General features: G+C 40.6%; 1 long non-coding RNA gene across 1 annotated transcript; it reads right to left on the reverse strand.

The window, feature by feature from the left end:
- Positions 1-71: 71 nt before the first annotated feature.
- Positions 72-16,891, reverse strand: LOC122460069. Its single transcript, XR_006281129.1, has 3 exons — positions 16,044-16,891; positions 13,970-14,205; positions 72-2,252 (listed from the first exon to the last, which is right to left on the reverse strand). It is a non-coding gene; the product is annotated as an uncharacterized LOC122460069 (long non-coding RNA).
- Positions 16,892-22,203: the final 5,312 nt, after the last annotated feature.

A 22,203-nucleotide genomic window follows, 5' to 3' on the forward strand; every position in this document is an offset into this window, starting at 1 on the left:
ATTTAATAATTTTCAATTGGTATTCTATTGTTTAACAGTGTGATTAAAACTGTGATGACTCACGATTAATTGTTTTAATCACGATTAATTTTTTTTTAGTTTATCACATGAGTTAACTGATTAATCGACAGCCCTACCTACAATCCTAAAAAAAATTGAGACCCTCCACAAAAATGCACATAGACAGGGTTTTGCAGCATACCTTGAAGGTTGACAATTTCAAGGTTTGTTTGCCAACTGATATTTACTTTCCATTTAGGCACAATTTCCCCCTCCCCCCGCCCCTTATGTTTTAACCTGGCAGCTGAATCTAACAAAGAACATAAGTTTTACGATAAAAGGCTTTACAGGTTAAAAATAGCTTGAGCAGTGCCAGGATCAAACTGGAAGCTAGCAGACTCTACAGAGCACAGGTGTAATATGCTTCATGTGAACAGCACTAGGAAAGTTGGCTACCACATTCTGCTCTAACTGAAGTTTCCAATGATCTTCAGATATAGCCCCGTGGATGGTGTATTGCCATAAATCCGATCTGGAGGTGATAAAGATGCATATAGTATAGTGTAATGTGCAAGTAATATAGTTGAAATTTCGGTTGCAATCATGTAATTGGATCTGCACATGCTAGACTTCAGTGGTGTTCTGTGTGGGTGCAGAGATCAGGGCCTTGATTTCCACAGAATTAGATTGTCATTAGTAAGGCTAAGAGTTTGTCATGGATAGTTTCAATAAAAGTCACAGATAGGTCACGGGCAAAAAAAAAAAAAAAAAAAATTCATGGAAGCCGAAACCTGTCCGTGACTTTTACTGAAAATACCGGTGACAAAATGAGGATCTGTGGGTTCCCACACCCACCTGAAACAGGGAAGGTGCGCAGGGACTAGTTGCCCATAGTGGTCTGGAGCTCTGGGGGCCACCAGAGGTGGCGCGGGTACCCTGCAGCTCCCTGCCTTCCTGGATGGCAGGGGACCCTGCAGCTCCCAACCATCGCAGGCTGAAGTCACGGAGGTTGCTGGAAGTCACAGTTTCTTTGACTTCTGCAACCTCTGTGACTAAATCATAGCCTTAGTCATTAGCCCTGGATGACACATACTGTACTAAGCAAAGTCCCAACACAGTTCACTTGCTCCCTGGAGTAAGCTGGGGACTGGGAAGCAGAATGAGATTAAGTGTCCCAATCTATTTTGGAGACTGCTTTTGTGGTAGAAAAACAACATACTCCCCCTTGCTCAGGGTAAATTGTAAAGTGATGCTGTACTGTAGCTGAAAGATAGGAAGTTATTTAGTTTCCCTCCACCCCCACAGATATCCCACTACACACACAGTAAGTCCGAAAGTATGTATATACATAAACCTGATTTTTGATTTTCCTCAGGAAGCAGTTATTGTAAGATTAACAACAGTTAGGCATCATTTTTACATATTTTACATATTGTGTTACATTTTACATATTGTGTACCTTCAGAATAAAAAATAATACAACAAAAATCACTCCCTAGCTATATTTGTTGTATTGAGTTGTTTACAGCCACACACAGTATCTTATTCTTCACTAACTGACTTTCCTGACTGAGTGTCCCAAGCACAAATTAGGTCAATCTAAGCAGCAGTATGGGATGTATTTAGCTTTAATTAGTGATGCAATGCAGGGTGGGGAAAGCTTATCTCATAAGTTTTTTTTAAAGGTATTTAGGCATTGCTGTGCTCACTGTCAGTGGGATTTTGGCTCCTAAATCCCTTTTTAAAATGAGATTTAGGCTCTTAAATCAGTTAGGCATTGTGATGCTGAGTACAGCAACACCAACTACCTTTAAAAATCTGGGCCATCGCAAGTAGGGGTAGGGAAAGTTGGTAAAGAGATTGTTCCTAATGAAAAGGTGGACCAAATGCTGGATACTTGCCTAACACCTTTGAAGTTTCAGTTGTAATGTTTTATTATCAAAGTGAGGACAGCGATTTGTGCCTAGAGGGTGCTATACATTTCACTAATAGACTACAACAAAACAGAACAAGCTAATAATTTCTACAGACAACACTTTGTTGTGACTAAAATCAGGGATTCCAGATCATCAGGCATTTCATGTCAGAGACACAGTAAAACCCAGACTCTCTATTTGTGTTAAGGATAGGGATTTTATTTGGGTTATTCCTGACTCTTTGTGTCTCAAAACTCCTTGCTTCTTTGCCAATCCTTGTACATTTAATCCAAGTGCTTCTCCTCTTCTCGGGCCAGCTGTCAAGTTGCATCCAACCTAGTGAGACAAAACAGCCTTTCAGAGAGGCAGAAGTATATTTTGCCTGGATGCAGTGTTCATCGGGGAATAAACATGCTTTCATGGAGCACCGCAGTGCCTCTGAAACAAGGCTCCCGCAGAACTAATCAATAACTCCTCAGCCACCGGTACAGATCCACTCCAGATCAGGAATGAATCCCCTGTTCAGTAAAGCACTTAAGAATGTCCTTAACTTTAAGCACATGCTTAAGTCTCCAATGGGACTTAAGCACATACATAAATGCTTTACTGAATCAGGGCCTCAAAGGTATTTAGGTATCTAACTTCAGTTGACATGAATGGGAGTTAGGGCTTAAGTACCTTTGAGGATCTGGGCCTGAGTTACTAATATTATTTTTGCATTGCTGTTGGGTGGTCCACATGAAGTGAATTCTTCGTACATTATTTCAATTTGGTTCCCAGTGGGCAAGTATCCAGGGTACAAGAACAATGTCACCCTAGACATAAATTGGCACCTTTATTGGCAAACAGACCAACAGCTGAATTGGTATGATTAAGCTAGTCTCTTATTTCTAAAGATGGTCATTCAATGAAACTCTTGGACTGGTCCTGCTTATGCAATACCTGGATGAAGGAAGTTCTTCATTCTTGGTGCTTTCAAATCAAGCACCTTTCACAAGCTCTAAACCCACAGCCTATTAAATTGTTAATTAAATGAAAGAAAAGCTAGCCCTGGCCTCAGTTGCTCCTATATTGTTGTATAGCTCAATTTTTTAGGCATATGTGTATCAAAATAAAGCTTCTCTGCCATTCTTAATTCAGAACTTCTTACCCTGAGATTTCAGGTCTCATTCTAACATGTTAATATAATTGTTTGTATTTCATTCTTTTTATGAATCAACCATTTTTAACCAAACCATATTAATGTTAAAACAGAAAGGTTGATCCTGCTTCTGCTGAAATCACTGGTTGTTTTTCATGCTTGGGCCCAGAGTATTCAGTATTTGGTTTTGTACATCTATCCGTCTTTTAATATCAGATCTGTTTCAACACTGAAACACAGTACATCATACATTTCTTAGAAACAAAGAGCTTTAGTTCTTATGTAGACTGGGTTTAATAAAGTGGAAAAACCAATCCTTCCTCAAGTTAAGGATTAGCTGACTGCACAGTAATAATCAGTTTTGTAATATGTGTCAAACTTAATAACTGAAGATTGCCCAAATAAAAGTGTGTTCAAAAAGATTACTGGATTAGTATATGATCACACAGTCTGATGCCACTTTTCAGGCTTCTTGAATGGCCTTTAGCACATTTTAAGTATTGCCAATCAATGTGTGTGCGTTTCTAAATTTGGGAATAATGCTGGAATTGAATAAAGTTGTGTTGGAAGTTGAAATGGAATTGTTGTGTGACTCTAGGAGCCCACCAATGACAACTGGCAGAAGGTCCACCGCCCCCCCAAACTCCCATTGTAACTCCCACTCATTGCCAGGCTGTTGTCATAATATATAACTCAAAGGTGTCATGTCATGTATCATATATAAAGTGGCAACATGCTGGTCATGAATATTGTGTGATGTATATTTGCATGATCTGTAGAGAGTTAGGCATATGTGCTGGAAATATGATCATAAAATATATTTTGGGGGCAGACTTAAACAAATTTGGCTTGACAAGGGACTGTGGATTCACCTGTCCGGGTCAAACATTGTAAGCCAGAGGACAAAGCAAATGCATTAACACATAAGGTGAACAAAGCCATTGAGTTAAATGAGTGGGGGAGAAAACCATTTAATCACACTGGGGATCAGAATCTACACCCCAGGAAACTTTCCTGGCTCTTGAAACAGACACACCTTTTGGGTAATTTAAGCGGGGAGGGGGACATTTTAGTTATTCATTACTGAGGGGATGATAGGGTACAGCACCCTTTGAAGGCTGAATCCTCTTTGCCTGGAAGGTAAGAGTTTCTTGAGACAATGTCAATGAGAAATGTACTTAAAACAAACAAACAGAAGAGTGACTTGCTGAAATTAAATTTTAGTCACTAGAAAGCGGGTTTTGTTTTGCTTCCAATCATACTTGTCTCCTTTACTCTTGCTTAGTATCACTTAAATCTCTATTCCTTGTTAATAAACTTATTCTTGTTTTAATACAAAGACATCTGGGAGCTGTGTATTAAACTGGAGAGTGAGTCTTCAGCTAGCCAAACAGATTGTGTGTGCTCTCTCTCTTTAGAGGCAGCAAACTTTGTCGTGTCTACATAGACTGCTTCCGCCGACGTGCACGAGCTGAAATTGTGGAAAAGCAGCATCGCTTACCCCATAACCTCAGCCATGCAGAACACAGTGCCATCCACAGCCTCAGAAACAACTCTGACATCATAATCAGAAAGGCTGACAAAGGAGGTGCTGTCGTCATCATGAATAGGTCAGAGTATGAACAAGAGGCTACTAGGCAGCTCTCCAACACCACTTTCTACAAGCCATTACCCTCTGATCCCACTGAGAGTTACCAAAAGAAACTACAGCATTTGCTCAAGAAACTCCCTGAAAAAGCACAAGAACAAATCCGCACAGACACACCCCTGGAGCCAGGACCTGGGGTATTCTATCTGCTACCCAAGATCCATAAACCTGGAAATCCTGGACGCCCCATCATCTCAGGCATTGGCACCCTGACAGCAGGATTGTCTGGCTATGTAGACTCCCTCCTCAGGCCCTTCGTTACCAGCACTCCCAGCTATCTTCGAGACACCACCGATTTCCTGAGGAAACTACAGTCCATTGGTGATCTTCCTAAAAACACCATCCTAGCCACTATGGATGTAGAAGCCCTCTACACCAACATTCCACACAAAGATGGACTACAAGCCGTCAGGAACAGTATCCCCGATACTGTCACGGCTAACCTGGTGGCAGAACTTTGTGACTTTGTCCTGACCCATAACTATTTCACATTTGGTGACAATGTATACCTTCAAATCAGCGGCACTGCAATGGGTACCCGCATGGCCCCACAGTATGCCAACATTTTTATGGCTGACTTAGAACAACGCTTCCTCAGCTCTCGTTCCCTAATGCCCCTACTCTACTTGCGCTATATTGATGACATCTTCATCATCTGGACCCATGGAAAAGAAGCTCTTGAGGAATTCCACCATGATTTCAACAATTTCCATCCCACCATCAACCTCAGCCTGGACCAGTCCACACAAGAGATCCACTTCCTGGACACTACGGTGCTAATAAGCGATGGTCACATAAACACCATCCTATATCGGAAACCTACTGACCGCTATTCCTACCTACATGTCTCTAGCTTTCATCCAGATCATACCACTCGATCCATTGTCTACAGCCAAGCGCTACGATATAACTGCATTTGCTCCAACCCCTCAGACAGAGACAAACACCTACAAGATCTCTATCATGCATTCCTACAACTACAGTACCCACCTGCTGAAGTGAAGAAACAGATTGACAGAGCCAGAAGAGTACCCAGAAGTCACCTACTACAGGACAGGCCCAACAAAGAAAACAACAGAACGCCACTAGCCATCACCTTCAGCCCCCAACTAAAACCCCTCCAACGCATCATCAAGGATCTACAACCTATCCTGAAAGACGAGCCATCGCTCTCTCAGATCTTGGGAGACAGACCAGTCCTTGCTTACAGACAGCCCCCCAATCTGAAGCAAATACTCACCAGCAACCACACACCACACAACAGAACCACTAACCCAGGAACCTATCCTTGCAACAAAGCCCGTTGCCAACTCTGTCCACATATCTATTCAGGGGATACCATCATAGGGCCTAATCACATCAGCCACACTATCAGAGGCTCGTTCACCTGCGCATCTACCAATGTGATATATGCCATCATGTGCCAGCAATGCCCCTCTGCCATGTACATTGGCCAAACTGGACAGTCTCTACGTAAAAGAATGAATGGACACAAATCAGACGTCAAGAATTATAACATTCAAAAACCAGTTGGAGAACACTTCAATCTCTCTGGTCACTCGATCACAGACCTAAGAGTGGCTATACTTCAACAAAAAAGCTTCAAAAACAGACTCCAGCGAGAGACTGCTGAATTGGAATTAATTTGCAAACTGGATACAATTAACTTAGGCTTGAATAGAGACTGGGAATGGATGAGTCATTACACAAAGTAAAACTATTTCCCCATGGTATTTCTCCCTCCCACCCCACCCCCCACTGTTCCTCTGATATTCTTGTTAACTGCTGGAATTAGCCTACCTGCTTGTCACCATGAAAGGTTTTCCTCCTTCCCCCCCCCTGCTGTTGGTGATGGCTTATCTTAAGTGATCACTCTCCTTACAGTGTGTATGATAAACCCATTGTTTCATGTTCTCTGTGTGTGTGTATATAAATCTCTCGTCTGTTTTTTCCACCAAATGCATCCGATGAAGTGAGCTGTAGCTCACGAAAGCTTATGCTCTAATAAATTTGTTAGTCTCTAAGGTGCCACAAGTACTTCTTTTCTTTTTGTCGTGTCTGTGAGCATCCTGTGAGAGGGACTGGACACTGCAGAGAGGTATCTCTGGGGAACCCAGGAACTGGGGTTCACTGATTGTTACCTGCAAGGCAAGGTTTGGGCTGACAGAGTCCTGAAAACTTGGCAAGCAAGGCAGACAAGTGGTGGGTCATCGAGCTAATGTATAGCTTAACACCAGCCACACTGAGGCTGAGAGGAGCGAAACAAGGGGCTCACAATTCTGAGTATCCCAAGCGAGGCATCACAGTTTAGCTGGTGTATCAAGAAGACTTTTTTCCTTCAGAAGCATTTTCTAGTGAGTGAAGGCTGGAACAGGTCCTGCATTCAGCTTAATCACTGTCATGAGGTAAGACAAAAGTGATTTAAGCAATTATCTGAGGTGTGCAGGGAGAATAGTACATGCCATTATTTTACTAGAGGTGGTAACAGGGACAAATGCCTACATAGCCCTCCCAGATGGAAAAAGGGAATCTACTAATCTATCCAACCTAAAGACAAAGTTATCAAAGAAATTAAGTGTCATAAAATGAAAATGCGTATGTAAACACATGGGCCAAGTGCATCTTCATGTAATTCCATTGACCTTAATGGATCTAGACACATCCATACGGAGTAGGCTGTATTGCAGTAATTTTTTTTAAAGAAATCTGAATAATGTACAATTTGATCTGAGGGCATTAATGTCACAGTGCTTTCCACACATCCTCTGAAGTTAATGCTGTTATCCTTTCTTCCTAAATTTTAAGTTTCTGATTTTTTTTTTTGTAAATACATTCCATAATTACTATTGAATGGTTTTGCATTTTCTAGCTAGGTTTACTTACATATCTGACAGGTAAAGCAAAGTAATCGTGAACTGATTTGATGTTTGTCTTTTAGAAAAACAAGTGTTTTTATGTCACAAGACTTCATTCTACAGCTGGTCAGAAAAGGAAGGGTTTTTTTCTGCTGAAAATTTAATCTGTTGAAATTTTCCATGGACAATTTTGACTGTTGGCAAATAATCTAAAACCAAAACTTTTTGGCCCCAAACTCAGGAGTTGGCTGAAAACTGAAAATGACCATTTGGAAATGCTATGGTGCTGGCTCATGGAAGTTGTAATTTGGGTACCCCATGTTGTCATTTTCCTCTGTAGACCAGGCTCCCTTGCCATACTACATCTCCAGGGTGCATAATAGTTTCCCTTCTGGCTGAGCCACCGCAGTGCATCATAGATGTCCTTTGCCATAATGCAACAAAGAAGATGTAGTCCAACTGGGGAACCCAAAATGTAAGAGAGACATGGGGCACATGAACTACAACTCCCATGAGACACTGCGTCAGTACGTCTGAATTTAAACTTTTCAGATCTCATTTGAAAACCAAAAACTTTCCAACACACCAAAAACCTGTAAAGTCAATATCCTGCAGAAAGACTTTTTGGTGAAAAACTTTGGTGTTGAAAATCCACTTTATCAAAACAGAGTTGTGATGGAAAATTTTGACCAGGCCTAATGCAACTGTGTATATCAAATCAAACACAATTTGTGGCATCAGTAGATTAAACATAGTATATTATAAGGTCATTTTTATAAAAGAATGTCTTATTCTATAGTCTAAACATCTGGAGATTACCCAAAGTCAACTCATGCTACAATAATCTTTCATTACCCTTTGTGCTTTCTGTGCTATGCAGTACACAGAATGTCAACAAGTAGTTGCGTTTCCTTAGGTATTGTACTCAGTGGTACTGTACATATTGGGAAAGTACTTGATTTATCAGTCATGCCCTCAGATTCCTGTTGATACCATATTATAAACACCACCAAATTAAGGCCCAACTCTCAAATCCACACTTAGGCTAGAAACCCAAGGAAGTGAAAGGGAATTTTGCCTGAATAAAATCTTATTCTTAAAACCCTTAATCTGTAGTCTCATAACACGAAGAAGAGAGAAACAATTTGTGTGTGTACACAAATACACACATACACCTCTTTTAAAAGGACTAATTTCACAAAGCTGAAAACAATTATGAGTCAAATCAGTGGAAGGAAGAATTTAATCAGAAAAACGTAAGTAATTGCGTATTGTTTAAGAACACTTTACTAGAAGCCCAAAAAGCCACCACCATCCCACAGTCAAGGAAGACGGTCCTATTGGTTAAAAAACTGACCTGGTTTAGAAAGGAATTGAAGGCAGCTATAATTGATAAATAAAATCATATATAACAAGTGGAAGAAACAGAAAGTTGATAGTAATGAATATTAAATCAGAAGCTAGGAATTGTAGAAAATGTATAAGGGAAGCAAAGGGAAAGAGAAATCTAGAGACAGCAGAGTTAAGAACAAAGAGGAGCTTTTTTAAAGTATATTCAGAACAAAAAGAATCATAACAATGCTATTGGTCCATCACAAGATGGAAATGGTAACATTATCAATAGTGCAGATGAGGCATCAAGTGTTCAATAAATATTTCTATTTTCTATTTGGGAAAATATCCCAGATGTAGACATAACATAACACTTTCTATTCCAGTATCGCAGGAGGACGTGAACCAGCAGCTACTAAAGTTAGCCTTTTGTAAGTCAGCAGACCCAGAGAGCTTGTATCCAAGAGTTTTAAGAGAGCCAGTTGTGGAGTGACAGACAATGCTCTTTTCAATAACTCTTGGAACACTAGTTTCATTTCAGGAAACTGGAAGAAAGCTAATGTTGTGCCAATATTTAAAAGGGTAAATGGGGTGACCCAGTAATTTACACTTACCAGTCATTCCATTATCTTGCCTGGGCTCCATTACAGACTGACATGGGACTCAATAGAGCATTATTATAATTAATGCCAATCATAATAGGTTTATGGAAAACAGATACAGTCAAACTAACTTTATTTTTTTTAACGAGATTACAAGTTTGGTTGATAAAGGTAATAGTGTTGATGTGATATACAGACTTCTGTTTGATAACAAGTCAAACGCCTGATGACATTTTGATTAAAATGATATAAAATTAACATAGTACACAATAAATGGATTAGAAGTTGGCTAACTGATAGGTCTCAAAATGCAACTGTAAATGGGAAATCATCATGGAACAGATGTGCTTCTAGTGGAGACCTGCAGGGACTGGTCCTTTGCCCTACCCTAGTTTGCTCCTTTTAAAAATCAATGACTTGAAAGAAAACAGAATCACCACTGATAAAGTCTGCAGATAACACAAACATTGGGGGAGTGGTAAATAAGGAAGAGGACAGATGACTGATAGAGCCATCTGGATCACTTGGCAAGCTAGGTGCTGTATTATGTTTTAATACAGCTCAGTGTAAGTGTATATACATCTCGGAACAAAGAATACTTGTAGGATGGAGGACTCTATCCTGGGAAGCAGTGACCCTGAAAAAGATTTGGGGTGTGGTGATACATAGTAAGCTAAATATGAGCTTAGTATGGATTTAATCAGAGGTGATAAGGACTAAAACCAAATTTAATAGGATGTCAAGAGATACCTGTAAAATATGCGCTTTTATTCGAATTTTAAAATTTTAAACTTTATTCCATCAGTTATTTGTATTACCATAGCACCTACCCACCCCAGTCATGGACCAGAACCTCATTTGCTAAGAGCTATACAAACTCAAAAAGACAGTCCCTGCCTAGACTTTGGACCAATTTCTACCTTCAAGTACATACTTGCTACTGGGAGGCAGTCTTGCCTAGATAACAGAGCATTGGACTGGGACTCAGCAGACTGGGTTCTATTCCCAGCTTTGCCACGGGCCTGCTGGGTGATCTTGGGCAAATCATTTCCCCTCTTGGTAACTGTTTCTCCATCTGTAAAATGGGGCTAATGATACTGATTTCCTTTGTGAGCCATTTGTTATTATATGGCACTTCCTTTGTGAAGCATTTTGAGATCTACTGAAGAAAAGCACTATATAAGACCTAGGTATTATAATTGAGGTCAACGGGAAGGATAACTATTAGAGGGTAGAATTTGGTTCATACCATAGAGATGAGGGGATTTGTGAAAGCCAGGAAGAAAGTTCATAAGAAGTGAGACCTGGAATTAATCTTGAAGTCATCTGGTCATTGACCTTTGACTTGCATATCTGAAGGAAAGAGGAGGTGGAGTTGATTGCTAAGTGTGCCCTATGCACAAAAGCAATCTGTATAAGTGATAAAAATAGTGACACTGAAAATAGAAACTCTGATAGAAACTCTGATGTCATATTGTGACATCATCAGAACTAGAGATTAGAAAGCAATTACTGAGCACACAGGAGAGTTTCAACTTGTAGCCATAATCCATTGCAGGGACATAAAAATCTTCATTGAGATCAGTTTTCGGCTTTTCCAAAATATCCCCTTCATTGTATCCCCCTTCTGCAGGAGACGGATGGAGATATTATAAGGTGGGTGCATAACTGGTTGGAAAATCGTTCCCAGAGCGTAGTTATCAGTGGTTCACAATCAAACTGGAAAGACATATTGAGTGGGGTCCCACAGGGATCAGTTCTGTTCAATATCTTCATCAATGATTTAGATAATGCCATAGAGAGTACACTTATAAAATTTGCGGATGATACCAAGCTGGGAGGGGTTGCAAGTGCTTTGGAGGATAGGATTAAAATTCAAAATGATCTGGACAAACTGGAGAAATGGTCTGAAGTAAATAGGATGAAATTCAATATGGACAAATGCAAAGAACTCCACTTAGGAAGGAACAATCCATTGCACACATACACAATGGGAAATGACTGCCTAGGAAGGAGTACTGCGGAAACGAATCTGGGGGTCACAGTGGACCACATGCTAGATATGAGTCAGTGTCATACTATTGCCAAAAACAAAAACAACCCACCCACAAAAAAATAATTCTGGGAAGTATTAGCAGGAGTGTTGTAAGCAAGACACAAGAAGTCATTCTTTCGCTCTACTCCGTGCTGATTAGGCCTCAACTGGAGTATTGTGTCCAGTTCTGGGCACCACATTTCAGGAAAGATGTGGGCAAATTGGAGAAAGTTCAGAGAAGAGTAGCAAAAATGATTAAAGGTCTAGAAAGCATGACCTATGAGGAAAGATTGAAAAAACTGGATTTGTTTAGTCTGGAGAAGAGAAGACTGAAGGGAGACATGATAACAGTTTTTAAATTCATAAACAGTTGTTACAAGAAGGAGGGAGAAAAATTATTCTCCTTAGCCTTTGAGGATAGGCCAAGAAGCCATGGACTTAAATTACAGCAAAGGCTGTTTAGGTTGGACATTAGGAAAAACTTCCTAACTGTCGAGGTAGTTAAGCACTGGAATAAATTGCCTAGGGAAGTTGTGGAATCTCCATCATTGGAGATTTTAAGAGCAGATTAAACAAACACCTGTTAGGGATGGTCTACGTCAGTGATTCTCAACCTTTTTACCATTGTGGGTCGCAAATGCAGCTCTCTGTGTGTTATGTGGGTTGCATCCACACACAATATATATACTACCTGTATGGCCCTGAGGATGTCACAGGGCCGTAGCTGTGTATTGATTGGGCCGCAAGTGGGCCGTGGTTGAGACTCACCAGTCTAGATAATACTTATTCCTGCCATGAATGCAGGGGACTGGACAAGATGACTTCTCGAGGTCCCTTCCAGGCCTATGATTCTATGATTTTTCATGGGCTATACAATGACTTCAAAGGTTACACACAGCTCAGGTAGCATACAGTGCATTTGGATTTTCTTCTACCCAAAGTCAGCATTAAAAACATATGGGGGTTCATGTGTCTTACGGGCCAACTGAAGCATGTGAAAACTGGAATGTTTTTAAATGTTCTTCCTCAAGCATATGGACAGTTCAAACCAACTGGAGTGGCTCATCAATCCCTCCAGTCATTGGTAGGTCTATAGTTTTAAGATGAATGAGTATTCATCCTACTCTTGCTAGATTATATAAACATTTGGAGAGAAATTCAAGGATTCAGAAAAAATATTCCTTGGCTGTTCAATTGTTGCATCGCCAAACAAAACAAAACTAAACTAAAAACCCCACAACTCTCTCTGCATAGTACTTTGACTCAAACTTTAAGGTCAGATGGGACCATCATGATTATCTAGTCCAGGAATAGCCAACCTGTGGCTCCAGAGCCACATGTGGCTCTTCAGAAGTTAATATGTGGCTCCTTGTATAGGCACCGACTCTGGGGTTGGTGCTACAGGTGCCAACTTTCCAGTGTGCAGGGGGGTGCTCATTGCTCAACCCCTGGCTCTGCCACAGGCCCTGCCCCCACTCCACCCCTTTCCACCCTCTCCCCTGAGCCTGCAGTGCCCTCAGTCCTCTCCCTCCCCACCGAGCCTCCTGCATGCCACAAAACAGCTGATCGCGAGGTTTGGGGAGGGAGGGAAAGGTGCTGGTGGGTGATGCTGACAGTGGGTGGGAGACGCTGGGAATGGGGGTGGGGGAGTTGATGGGGGGCTGCTGATGTCTTACTATGGCTCTTTGGCAATGTACATTGGTAATTCTGGCTCCTTCTCAGGCTCAGGTTGGCCACCCCTGATCTAGTCTGACCTCCTGCACATTGCAGGCCACAGAAGCTTACCCACCCGCTCCTGTAATAGACCCCTACTCTCTGGTTGAGTTACTGAAGTCCTCAGATCATGGTTTAAAGACTTTGGAAGACAGATTGAGTATTGGCAACAGCCAACAGAGCAAAGGAGAAAATTTAGTTCTTCCCTATTCTCATTTACAGTGTCCCACATTTGTGATGAGAACTAGCTAAATAGTTCAAAAATAGATGTACATCAATATTTGTCTGAATTTGCTCGACTGGTATTTGTGGCCCTTTTGTATTTACTTTCTATTTAAGTCGGTACAATCGGGTATTAATGTTTGTGGAAAGTGAATTTAAGCTTATACACTTGAATACGTGCTGAAAGCGAATTTTAAGTTTGCTTTCCATACATGCTTTCTGCATTTACACCAGATACTTCCCTGGAAGAATTCAATTAGTGAACAGAAAACAGCATCATGTGATTTGTTTTCCCAATCCCAACAAAATGCCACATCTCAAATTTCAAATAGCTGGCCTTTAATTAAAAAAAATTCAAAGTAATTACTGCTGGATAATTCCAAATTAGGAATAAACTTGGAATGACTGTCTTCTATCCACAGTTTTTCTAGAAACACAAAGTGAGACAAAAATTGCAGAATTTTTTTTTGCTAGCGCTGGTAACAAAATGGGTTGAGGTACTCACAAAATTTGAGTTTCATTTTTGCTTAGAAGGTATCATGAAAGAAATTTTCCAGCTAGCTGCATTTTTTGTGGATTATTTACTCAGCTCTGCTCATGGCATACAGTATTACTGGGTGTCACAAGTCAAACAGACAACATACAGGAATCCTTGGGAAAACTGCAGCTAACCAAACTTATTTGCTCTGCACACAAATATTTATGGGTCAACCCAATTTTGTCACGTTTTAGCCAAGGAAGCTGAAAAAATAAAAAGCAAAAGTGTGGTGAGAACCAGGCAATATATTTTTAATTCCTAAATATCAGACACTTTTCCTCTACTAGTGAATGAAGCCACAGGTAATTGCTTTCATGTAGTCTGTTTTTTCAAGTTAGGGCCTGTAAAGAGACTGCACAATCATTTGTTTGTTTCTGCTGTCTAGTGCAAAAATCCTGAAAGCAAAACACCTACAGCAACCACTTGTGGCATCTAATGAAGTACTTCTTTGTTTATTACAACATTATATGAAGTGCCGCAAAATACACCTCTCTCAATGGTGAACCATGCACTGGTTACAGAAACCTGAAGTTTCTGATTGGGGTGGAGAAGCAGGCACTACACAGTTTGAATCAGAGGCCTGCCTGGATTTGTCTGCAGTCACCTAAGGAATTAGTTCCTCTTGGTGTTTCTTTTATCTAACTACATTTGAGTCTGGCTTGAAAACAAGTGGCAATTTGATGTGTGTAGGCTCTTCAGTTTGCTAAACCGAAGCCACACCAGTAGTCATCAGACAAGGCAAGAAGAGGTTTAGACTCATTTGCTTGCTTATAGTCAGAATGCTTAAGTTTCAACAATAGCTAATTAAATTTAATTGAAAAGTAAAGTAAATTGCTGTCTTTAAATGCACCAGAGAAACATCCTGTTGAGTTTAAGGGTAAAGAGCCCCTTTGATCTTAATTTTCTGTATTGATGTGGAACATGGAAGAAGGGTCTCATGTTCTTTCTTGGGGTCTTTGGGTTGCAAAGCCTCCCTATGCTGCCCCTTAGACCTGGAATAGCCTCCCGACACTATGTCCTCTTTCAAACCCTTCTTGAATCCCCACCCCCTACTTCTTTCTGCAATGCATCCAACAAGGATTCACTCTGGAAAAAAAATCAACCTGTGTACTGAATGAGGCAGGGGGTCAATAAAATATTATAACATACTTGTCAGTAAACTAGACCAAGAATACAGTTTCCTGGATCTGTGTGTTCTTACTTCCCAGGGTGAAATTTGCCACCTGTGCAGAGCGAGTAAGTACAATGCCTATCACAAACTACTTAAAATCTCACGAGATTGACGCCTTAAGTGACTTCTAGGCCTAGGGCTGATGCTTTGCACAGGGGTGAATTTCAACCCTGTTGAAAGCCAAATGATGGATCAACCCACACTTTAAGTCTATAATGCTCAGAAGCTGGGAGAATATTAATGACACTGCATTATGCAGCCACCTGTTGTAATGGCCTGAAAAATATTAATTTCTTTAGTGGCTGTTAACAGATTTCCCTGAATAAATCAAAAACATGGTGTCAATGGGCTCCAAAGACAGTTGACAAATTAATTTCTCTTAGAAACTGTAAAGGAAAAAAAACCCTCTCGCGCCCCTCCTCTCCCCAAAGCTTCTAATTTTTAGCCTGTCCACAAAGATTACCAACACAAATGGATTCTTCTATTGAAGGGAATATCAATGATTTCATTGATGAATCCTTCAGTTTGTTAAAAAAAATCAAATGCTTTCTACAGTTTACCTCACTGAGCACCACTCTCATATGAAATGAGCAGAGAGACAGATTTCAATTTTATGATCCTCTGATACAAAAAGATGTAGAAGTAATAGACAAGGACAGTTACTGCAGGCCTCTCCACTCCCCCTGCCCCCATTCATAGTCATAGAGCACAACTGCCAATCAATTAAGATGACAAGACCCTTTGTATTAAAACACACACATTTGTACACAGACTAATCTCCATAGACATCCAAAAGAACAAGTTAAAACAAATTGAGGTGTGCTTTAGAACCTCAAGCCATTGGACTCCTGCTGCTTAAAAGTCACTTACCATAGGTATTTCAGAAAGGAAAAATACCTAAAATAGGAAAGCAGCTTCTGTGGCGCCATGTTTTGGATCTCTGTTCTATCTCCAACATCCAACTTTTCCATGGCTTACATCTGGAGCAGTCTTACCGTGTTCCTTCATTTTAAATCCTTAAAAAAAAAGTCAGTTGTACAAAGGAAATTTGGTGCTCGGAAATGAGTCCAGATAAACCACAGAGAGGGATAAACTCTGAACCTCTTGAGGGTTCTGGTTTACATAAGCATCCAAGCAATGGAATGTTTATCCAAGTCATGTGAACTTAAGACAACACTCCCCTCAATGCCCTCCCCACTGGCACTCTGCCATTGCTGTAGACAGGCTTCCTTCTCCACCTGGCAACTGCAGCATTGATGGGAAGTTTGGGAACCACCAGGTATCTCCTTGCCTCCTTACTGCCCCAGGAGTTCTTTTATGAGGTGCAGGTCCTGTGCCAAACTTCCCCATGAGTCACTTGTGTGTAATTGGATATCACCACATTGTTGGCTCATATTCAAATTTGTGATCCACTGTAACCTCCAGATCTTTTTCAGCTGTACTACCATCACAAAACTGGTGGCATTACTACTGAAAAGGATCCAGGGGTTATCGTGATGGCAAATTGAATGAGTCAACATGTGATGAAATTGCAAAAAAACACTAATATTCCCGGGTGTGTTAACAGGATTGTTGTATGTAAGACACAGGAAGTAGTTGTCCCACCTTACTTGGAACTGGTGAGACCTCAGCTGGAGTACTGTGTCCAATTCTGGGTGCCACACTGTAGGAAAGATGTGGACAAACTGGAGAGAGTCCAAGGAGAGCAACAAAAATGATAAAAGGTTTAGAAAACCTGACCTCTGAGGAAAATTTTAAAAACAAAAAGAAAACTGGGCATGTTCTGTCTTGAGAAAAGAAGACTGGGGATGAAGGGACATGATAGTCTTCAAATACATGAAGAGCTGTTATAAAGAGGATAATCAGTTGTTCTCCATGTCTGCTGAAGATGGGACAAAAAGTAATGGGCTTAATCTGCAGCAAGGGACATTTAGGTTAATTAGAAAGTCTTTCCTAAAATCTATGTGGATAGTTGAGCCACTGGAATAGGCTTCGAAGAAAGGATGTGGAATCCCCATCATTGGAGCTGTAAGAAAAAGGTTAGACAAACACCTATCAGGGATGGTCTAGGTTTATTTGGTCCTTCCTCTGCACAGGACATCTTGAGGTCCCTTCTAGCCCTACATTTTATGGATAGCTCTCCTTTCATAGATACCACTTTTCATGAGGGGGAGGGAAGATATAGATGGGACTGTCCTGAAGGGGGATGGATTAGACAATTTAATAATCCTTTTCTAATTCTAATTTGTGTGATTCAATCCTCATAGCTCCAATTCATCCACAAAACTTTTAAGTGGAAGGTGCTCAGCCCCCTTCCCAGCAGAAGCCAATCGTGTTAGAGGTAATGGGTGTGATGGTTGAACTATGGAATTTTGTCTGCTAGCTAGAACATCCAGAGTGAACAGTGCACCTAGGAAGTTCCCAGAGCACACAAGACTTTGGCTTCTTTGAAATGCTGTACACACTCAGTATAAAGGGATGGCCAAAAGTATAACAACAAAAGAGGGATAGAGGAAAAATTAAACTAAAAACTTTCGCTGACTGCAGTAAAGATCAGACTAGTTCTAAAGATGTACAAAGATTTTACGCTTACTGTACCTAAGCTAGTTCACCAATCTCTAACTGGCAACTTTAGAAACTGGCATTTTCTCCCTCTCCAAAGCACAGGCAATAGCAGAACAAGTTTCCCCATGTAATCTCACCAATAAACCTCAGTCCTGACCTGAATGCACCACCTCTAAGGGTGAAAATGTAGTTCTAATCTCATCCCTATTCTTTGGCCTCTCTGATAAGAATGTGCCTATTAATATTAAACAAATTACGTTATAGCCATGTATAGAACCAGAGGTCATAAACAAATACACAAGCAAGTCCTTTCAATTATATTTGGTTTGATTAAACTATTCCAGGCTTCATGGCCAAAGTACATTGCTTATCCCATGAAGATAAATTATTTAAAGCCATTCTCCACCGAACTCTCAGCTACTCACTAGTTTCCTGAGATGTCATGTGAGAACGTGCTGAAATAGTATAAAAAACAAACAAACAAACAAAAAACTTACCTCTACCTGCACACAATAATGTTATCACAATTCTTATCCAGTTGAGGAATATAAAAGATAATAGATTCCAAGGCCAGAAGGGACTATTGTAATTATGTGGTCTGACCTCCTGTATAACAGAGGCCATAGAATGTCCCCAAAATAATTCCTAAAACATAGCTTTTAGAAAAACATTCCATCTTGATTTTAAGACATCCAGAGATGGAGAATCCACCACAACCCTTGAACAGTTGTTCCAATGGTTAGTTACTCTCACTGTTAAAAGTTTACTCCTCATTTCCTGTCTGAACCTTCCTTATCATTAATAAGCTGAATACCAGGACATCTTCAATGATCTGAAACTCAAAACAAAAAAAGTGGAAAAAAGTGGAAACTGGGTCAAATTACAAAGGATGAATATAAATAAATAACACATGTATGTAGGGACAAAATTAGAAAGGCCACAGCACAAAATGAAATTAAACTAGCTAGAGACATAAAGGGTAACAAGAAAACATTGTGCAGGTACATTAGAAGCAAAAGGAAGACCAAAGACAGGGTTGGCCCGTTACTAAATGAGGGGAGAAAAACGATAACCCAAAATGTGGAAATGGCAGAAGTGCTAAATTTCAGAGTAGCAGCCATGTTAGTCTGTATTCGCAAAAAGAAAAGGAGTACTTGTGGCACCTTAGAGACTAACAAATTTGTTAGTCTCTAAGGTGCTACAAGTACTCCAGAAGTGCTAAATGACATTTTTGTTTCAGTTTTCACCAAAGAAATTTAGTAGCAATTGGTTGTCTAGCTTAATGAATACCAGTGAAAATGAGGTAGGATCAGAGGTTAAACTGGGAAAGGACAAAGTGAAAAATTACTTAGACGAGTTATATGTCTTCAGGTCACCAAGGCCTCATGAAATACATCCTAGAATACTCAGGGAACTGACTGAGGAGATATCTGAACCATTAGCAATTATCTTTGAAAAGTCATGGCAGATGGGTGAGATTCCAGAGGACTAGAAAAGGGCAATGTAGTGCCAATCTGTAAAAATGGAAATAAGGGCAACCCAGGGAATTACAGACTACTCAGCTTTACTTCAGTACTGGAAAGATAGTGGAGCAAATAATTAAGCAATCAATTTGCAAACATCTTAGAACAGGGGTTCTCAAACTGTGGGTCACTACACATTTTAATGGGGTCACCAGGGCTGGCATAGACTTAATGGGGCCTGGGGCTGAAACCCAAGTCCCGCTGCCTGGGTGGCGGGGCTCATGTTACAGGCCCACTGCATGGGGCTGAAGCCTTTGGGCTTCGAATTTGGCCCCCTGGTCAGGGGCAGTGGGGCTTGTTTGTTGTCCCCCTGACCTGGGGCAGTGGGCTCAGGTGGACTCAGGCATCAATCACCCCTCCTGTGGTTGTGTAGTAGTTTTTGTTGTCAGAAGAGGGTCACGGTGCAATGAAGTTTGAGAATCTCTGACCTAGAAGATAATAAAGTGATAAGTAAAAATCACCTTGAATTTGTAAAGAACAAATCCTGTCAAACCAACCTCATTGCTTTCTTTGACAAGCTTTGTGGATGGGAGAGAAGCAGTAGATGTGGTATATTTTGACTTTAATAAGTCTTTTGATACTGTCTCACATGGCTTTCTCATGAACAAACTAGTGAAATACAACCTAGATGGAGCTCCTATAAGGTGAGTGCACAACTGGTTGGAAAACCATTCACAGAGAGTAGTTATTAATGGTTCACATCAAGCTGGAAGGGCATCGCAAGTGGGGTCCCACAAGGATCAGTTCTGGGTCCAGTTCTGTTCAATATCTTCATCTGGGATTTAGATAATGGCATAGAGAGTACACTTATAAAATCTGCGGATGATACCAAGCTGGGAGGTGTTGCAAGTGCTTTGGAGGATAGGATTAAAATTCAAAATGATCTGGACAAACTGGAGAAATGGTCTGAAGTAAATAGGATGAAATTAATAAAGACAAATGCAAAGTACTCCACTTAGGACAAAACAATCAGTTCCACACATACAAAATGGGAAATGTCTGCCTAGGAAGGAGTACTGCAGAAAGGGATTTAGGGGTCATAGTGGACCACAAGCTAAATATGAGTCAATAGTGTATCACTGTTGCAAAAAAAAAAAAAAAAAAAAGCAAGCAAACATCATTCTGGAATAAATTGCCTAGAGAGGTTGTGGAACCTCCATCACTGGAGATTTTTAAAAGAAGGTTAGACAAACACCTGTCAGGGATGGTCTAAATAATACAAATACAGGGGACTAGATTCGAAGACCTCTTGAGGTCCCTTCCAGTCCTTTACTCTGCTGGCTAAAGATTTCTCCTTACTAATTACTATCAAATTCTCCTTTCTTCAATTTTTTTCTTTTTAAGATGCCTTCACTTTCCCTCTGAACCAGGTCAATTTTTTGAAATTAATATGGTCTTCTTACTTGATTGTGGCTTTTCTGGCACACTTCCCAGCTATTCACAATTTTCTGATTAAGTTCTTCCTCCCAATTGATTTGGCTCAAAATTGTTTCCAGCTTTTTCAAACAAGACAAAGGTCAAAAGTTAAAACCAGGAGAAGACTGGGATTCTCTAGGAAGTGCTTCCTTTACAGTATTTTTTCCGAGTATAGTTGCCACAGTAATTCTTGAATCCAGTAGTTCCTCTAAAATCTACTGGCAATGTAGATTTGTAAGGAATGTAAGGAACCTCTATAGAACAGAACATGAGTGATGATCTCCAAAGCACCTAATGATATTATTTAGGTACTATGTATCTTAGTTTGAGAATTATTTGACATTTATTGGCTCAGATATTTTATTAAAATAAATGCTTGTAATCAATAATGCTGACTGCTGAACTACTCATTTCAGTTTCCCAAGAAGTGAAAAGTCTCCAATCCACTGTTCCTATTTTGAATATAATATTAGCCCTTCATGTGAACTGTATTTTATTACTGTCTTAAATTTGCTTATTTTGGAGTTCCTCTAAGACAATCAGTAATGAATATATGCGTTAGCTATTAGTGTCATATAGAGCCTCCTTTTAAACCAAGTACGTGTGTAGAACTAGTCCTGACTGACTGATTTGTGGCAAGGTGGCAATACTGCAAACATCAACTGAAGCAGTTCTTCATCTTAATGAAATTTGCTTTGCTATACCTTTAAATGAAACAATGTAGAAATGATATGCCTGCCTGTATAACCAAGAGGATGATAGGCAAAGTATTATTGCACATTGTTCAAAGCTCCATGTATGTGCTACTTTGTCTTCAGTTGAAGATACTTAGCCTCCACCAATGATCAGAGGATTGACCAGGAAGATGGCCCTCATGTTGGATCCTGCAATCATCAACTGACTTCTTTCATGGTTTTTGAAATTTTACTAGAATTAACTTCCATTTTCCACACCCAAAATCTCTCAATTTCTCCAGCTGGTTACACTTCCTTCATAAACTTCATAGTATCATCTTGCACTGTCCAGGATCTCTTCACATATTCCTCAGATACTTAGTAAGTATACGACCTGTGTATCACCTCAGCCCTGCTTGCCCATGAGCGTTACATTAATATCATGGCAGTCAGGCCTATTGCCCAACGGATATGAGTTGAACAGGTGAAGGTTGAGTTGAGGTGAGCTATGAGGGTGTGCGGAGATTGAGTTGTGAATGGTATGGGCTGGTTTGCATGGGCAGCCAGGGAGGGCTAGCTCTTCCACAGTGGAAATACTGTGGGGGGGTTCTGCACCTGCAATTCACATATGCCCAGGAAAGGGGCTGCGAAGGCGAGAGCAGGACAAATAGGAGCTAGAGCAGCCTCCACAGGGACCAGGAGCAGGTGAGAACACCCAGGACCTCCTTTCCAGCATGGATCCAGCTACCCTCTTCCAAGTCTTAGTATCTCCGCTCACTCCGCATTCTGTCCCTCTACCCCCACATTCTCAGGAAGCTTCTGCCTCTCCTGTTGGGTTGCATGGAGGAGGGA

This window comes from Dermochelys coriacea, chromosome 4, assembly GCF_009764565.3.
Source record: "Dermochelys coriacea isolate rDerCor1 chromosome 4, rDerCor1.pri.v4, whole genome shotgun sequence".
Classification (NCBI taxonomy): Eukaryota; Metazoa; Chordata; order Testudines; family Dermochelyidae; genus Dermochelys; species Dermochelys coriacea.